The 5,318-nt window shown below is 40.9% G+C and overlaps 1 protein-coding gene across 21 annotated transcripts in view; it reads right to left on the bottom strand.

The window, feature by feature from the left end:
• Positions 1 to 5,318, bottom strand: part of LOC108589162 (uncharacterized) — a 434,713-nt gene that overhangs the window by 185,158 nt on the left and 244,237 nt on the right. For 6 of the 21 annotated variants that reach the window (XR_013529704.1, XR_013529693.1, XR_013529699.1 and 3 more), the window contains 3 exons: positions 4,795 to 4,878; positions 3,013 to 3,164; positions 1,199 to 1,283 (listed from right to left, as the gene is read on the bottom strand). The exons of 4 other annotated variants lie outside the window; for them this stretch is intronic. The gene's annotated coding sequence lies outside the window, so the exon portion shown is untranslated. Of the gene's footprint in view, positions 1 to 1,198; positions 2,237 to 3,012; positions 3,165 to 4,794; positions 4,879 to 5,318 lie in introns of those variants that run through there. 11 more of the 21 variants (XR_013529701.1, XR_013529702.1, XR_013529703.1 and 8 more) reach the window with 3 other exon arrangements.

The following is a 5,318-nucleotide window of genomic DNA, read 5'->3' as shown; positions in this document are numbered from 1 at the left end:
CTATAAAAAAAAATACAAAAATTAGCTGTGCATGGTGGCGCGTGCCTGTAATCCCAGCTACTTGGGAGGCTGAGGCAGGAGAATTGCTTGGACCCAGGAGGCGGAGGTTGCGGGGAACCGAGATCGCGCCATTGCACTCCAGCCTGGGTGACAACAACGAAACTCTGTCTCAAAAAAAAAAAAAAAATTCTTTGTGCTTTTCTACATTTTCCACATCAATACAATGAAAAATATATTTTAAGAATATTTATTCCTATATCCATTTAGCAAAGAGAGTTTGAATCTCTCAGAGAAAACATGAGACAAGAAAATAAATATGTTAAAATTATGAGGGAAAAAGGGCAAAAATTAATGTTTTGTGTGTATTATCTATACATAAGATACATCAAGTAGATATTTGATTTTTGCAAATTAGTTTAATTATTTATAACCTGGACTAAAGATAGCAACAGATTCGTGAGACTGAAAATGACAATATTTAGGAATCTATGGTTTATTATGGGAAAAGGATACAATAGAGCAGCAGCATTCAAGTAAAGAATGTACATTACAGCAAGGGTCTGCAAGGGCCAGGCCCACACTTCAATTATCCCCTTTTTAGAGGACCACTGTAGCAGGATTTGCCTTTTTCACCACAAATCAGGAGCCACTGAGGTGTGCGTGGAACACCTCAGAACCAGTGAGCCTGAGATGGAGCCTGGCCTGGAATTTTTTTTTTTTTTTTTAGTTTGGCCCTGTCACCCAGGCTGGAATACAGTGGCATGATGTCAGCTCACTGCAACCTCCACCTCCTGGGTTCAAGCCATTCTCCTGCCTCAGCCTCCTGAGTAGCTGGGACTACAGACATATGCCACCATGCCCAGTTAAACTTTGTATTTTTAGTAGAGATGGGGTTTCGCCATGTTGGCCAGGATGGTCTCGATCTCTTGACCTCATGAGAGGTCACCTTGGCCTCCAAAAGTGCTGGGATTACAGGTATAAGCCACCGTGCCTGGCCTGGCCTTCTTATACCCTGCTAGTCCCATGGATATATCCCTGCTGTGTAACCAGTCCCAGTGGCAGTGCTTTTGAGGTCTGACTGAGATTAGGTGCAAAGTAGCAGTCTCACTGTTATTAAGAAATAATGGTGAAAAGCTGGTACTAACTTTCCCAAAACTCCTGAGACCCATGGTTACAAAGTGACACTGTTAATCGGTACCTTTCATGCCTCAGCTTGAAACTCCAGTCTTACTTCTTCCTCTTTAAGGCGACCATGCTTTCTGCATTTCATCTGGCTCCTCTCTCTGTGGATACGTCCAGATGATTAGATCCCGCATATACAAGGAGAGAATGAAGAAAATGGTGACCTGCCTAGTCCAGTTACAGGGTAAATTATCTGTTAGGTAAGCACAGAATCCCTTCTTTGCATAAGTCTAGCACATTCCTTAGGCTAAGCATCTCCACCTCTTTTCTCTGCCTTGCAAATATCTTATTCAGTTATCATATCTTGGTATGAGGAAGCTGTGAGGGGGTGAGAATAGGAAAGTATCCTGCCACACAAATAAGAAAAATGAGATTCAGAAGGTCTACGTGACTTGCATAGTCTCTGACCCTAAAGAAATCTAACTTAGTAAAGCCTTTCCTCCTTCATTAACTTCCCATCTCTAATAAACCAAATTTGTGCATTTCATCCGGAATCAACTGCCTCTTTTGCCGATTTTGAGATAATGGCCAGGCCCCCTACTAGCTCACACAACACCTTTGTGCCAGTCAGAAAAGGCATCCTTTCTACCTGGCACGTGCAGCCCCACACTGGCCAGAGCTCAGCCTCCCTTTACCCTGGGCATGGTACCACAGTGCAGGTTATAGCCTCCATGACTGTACTGCAGCCCCTTAATATGGCTGGACAGCTAAGGTGACTCCCAACACAAAGAAACTTCCTTGTAAATAGCTTGTTGACATTTTAAATTAGAGATGTCAAAACTTGAGGATATTATCTTCTTCACTAAGTCTTTTTCCATTTTTTCCGTTCCCATCAGTGTCCCTCCCAGAAAGCTCTGCCCTCAATCTTGGAATCAATATTTATTCTAGCTGGCTTGTCTTCATCCTCACATCCAGGTTGACACCAAATCTTTCCAATTCCTTTTGAAAAATAGCAATTATATATTTTTTCCTTCCAACTGCAACCCTCTTTTAGCCTGTGGATTTTATTCTTAGACTCCAGAAACAAATTCCCAGTCTGTTTTATATTTTAGCCTCTTACAATTCCAGGCCTTCCAATGCAACAACAAGAATCATATTTCTTGGCCACCATTTTTAATCATGTTAATCCCTTTCTCAGAATACTGCATCTGCAAAAAAAAAAAAAAAAACCACCAAGGTTTTCATACTCTCTATTAGTTTTAACTCCACAAAAATCTCCGTAGTCTTACAGAGCACTGCCATGGGTTTGGTTGTCCAACATTGCCTCAGACCTGAGACAATGTTTAGTTATTAGTATGTTCCTAGGGCACCCCTTGAGACTAAGAGCTGTGAAAAAGAAGGGAAAAGGATTGGGCAGAGGGAGAAGTCAGATTGTGATGCAGACTTGACTTCCTTAGCTGACTGCACAGGAAGCCCCGGAGCTGAAGGTGCCTGTGGGCGTTGCCTCACTTAGAGTGAACATGTGCATCAGTTACTGCATGCCAACCTCTAGGGGGTTGGGGGTGGCCACCTGTTAAGAACCACCTTAAGGCCACGTGTTTAAGTTGCACCTCTGCAGCTAAAACAATCCCTGAAGGAGCTGAGCCTTAGAGGCTATCTACCGGTAGCACTACAGGCAACTGGGACAACTTATCCTTCCGGGATGCACATCTGTGTTTCTACCACAATCTAGCCCTAGTGCAACTTGAATCCACTTCCTCATATACATTCAAGGAGCAGTTCCTCCACTGTACCAGGAGGCATCTCTTCCCAGGGAAATCTACAAAAGGGGAAGTTAATAGGAAGAACTACACACCCCGCACCAGTCCCAGGGCTGCAACTGATACTCACCATCTGCTTCCTCCGCTATCCACCGAAATTTCTCCCATATCAGACCATGCCCTTATCAGACTACATGTGCTTTTGTCTTCTCAGCACTCTCTATTCCGTTTGGAATCTCTCATTGGCTGGGGGATCTCTCAGAATATCTGCATATTCTCAATCTTATTTGTAGTCAGAAAAGATGCAAATTAAAACCTCAGTGAGATACTACTACTTAACAAGGAGAATAACTAAAATAGAAAAAAGAGAGAATCCCAAGTGTGACATGGATATGTATGTAGGGGATGTCTCTTATATTGCTAGTGGGAGTCAAACTGGGACAATGATTTAGGGAAACTGCTTACATTATCTACTAAAGTTGATCATGTACATACCCATGACCCAGATATTGCTCTCCAAAGTATGTACTCTACAGAAAACGGGTCATGGAAGCCAAAAAATATTTCCAAAAATGTCCAGAGCAGCATGATTTATAAAAATGAAAAACTAGAAATAATATATTGTGATAAATTGATACAGTGGAATACTATGCAGCAGTCATACTGAATGAACCACAGTTTTTAATTCAGTAACATGAATGAATTTCACGAACATAATATGCAGCAAGAAAAACCAGATGCAAGATTCATACAGAATGATTTTATTTATATAAAGTTGGAAAGGAGACACAACTAAACTCCTGTGTTAGAGGACAGGAGATAGGAGTTACATTGAGGAGGAAAGAGGGAGTAGTGATGGGTAGGAGATCTTCTATTACACTGGACCTCAGATTTGACATGTGCTAAACTATCCACCAGACAACTGGTGATTTTCCATTGAGTATGAGGTACAGGTACTAATGTATCCCTACGGCTACAAGTCAGAGATGATTTTGTTTGCTCTGTGAGATTCCATTCATTTGAACAGGTATTCAAGTGGGTGGTCTCAGCAAATTCCACAACTATCAAGCACTGGAATGAAAAGTGTTTTGGTGATATGATTTATTTTGAGTTATCAATCAATTTAATAAGATTCGTCAAAGTTACCTCTGACCAGGTTTTGGAGAAATATAAACAATGACCCTTCTGTATGGGATTGTTAGTTGAAAGAGGACTGAAGTTTTACCCTGAAAAACAGACCTTCAGAAATGTATTTCATTAACAAAAATCTATGTGAGTGAGCACAGTTCCTAAAAATCTTCCCATTATCATCATTGGCTATGTCCATCCTTGGGTACTGAATGAAAGATGTTCCTGGAGTTCAGTAGATACAAGATTTGTAAAGAGCTAGCTGCAACTCTTTTAATGGTATAACTCAAAGATATTAGGTTTTAGCTGGAACACACACACACACACACACACACACACACCCCATAAAGGGAAGTCCAAAGAAGAGAAAAAGGGCTGAGTGCTTTTGAATCCTTTAAGGATTGATAAAGAGACACATTAAGCAAATGTTTAAGACTTTCTTATCCTGTTTTATGCATGCAATGGATATTTAATGAGTGCCCTCCATTTCTTGTGACAGGCACTATTCTAAGTGCTAGGAATAATACAGCAGGAATGAAAACACCCCAATGTCATGGAGCTTATGTTTAATTGGAAGAGACAGAATAAAAAATGTTTAAAAACCTATGTTAGAAGTAATGAATGCTATGGAGAAAAATCAAAACAAGGATTAACAATTGTGGAGAAGGGTTTCCAATTTTAAATGGGGTGATCATTAAGATGATAACATTTGAGGAAATACCTGAATGAGGTAAGGAAGTATATAAGTAAGCATGTACACACACATGCATGCACACACACTTACATGGATCGATACACCTGCAGGAAGACCAGTCCAGGCAGATGGGACAGCCAATGGAAAGGCACTAAATAGGGAAATGTTTGGCTTCTGTGAAAGAACAGTAAGAAACAGTAAGGTCAGCAAGGCTGGAGTGGAGGGGTGGTGGATAAAGTTTTAGAAGATAAGGACAGAGTCATTGCAGGGGGTCTGATCAGGTATGACCTTGCAGGCTATTATAGGACATGGGCTTTTATTCCTATTAATGTGGGAAGCTCTTGGAGGTTTTTGAGCAGAGGATAACTAACAAGCTCTGACTTACATATTGAAAAGACTACTTTGACTACTGCATTGAGTACAGACTAAAGTTGGCTGACAAGAGAAGCAGGGAGACCAGTTCAGAGGCAATTACAAGGACTCGTAGGAAATGAGGTGGCCTGGACCAGGTGTTTGCTATGAAGATACTGAGAAGGGATCAAATTCTGGATATATTTTGAAGGTAGAGACAAAGAATATTTAGTAGGTAGACTGTTATTTAGATAGTTTGAACA

Source organism: Callithrix jacchus, chromosome 19 (genome assembly GCF_049354715.1).
Source record: "Callithrix jacchus isolate 240 chromosome 19, calJac240_pri, whole genome shotgun sequence".
In the NCBI taxonomy this organism is placed as follows: Eukaryota; Metazoa; Chordata; class Mammalia; order Primates; family Cebidae; genus Callithrix; species Callithrix jacchus.
Note: the sequence above shows the minus strand (reverse complement) of the source record. Positions and strands in the feature narration are given on the sequence as shown.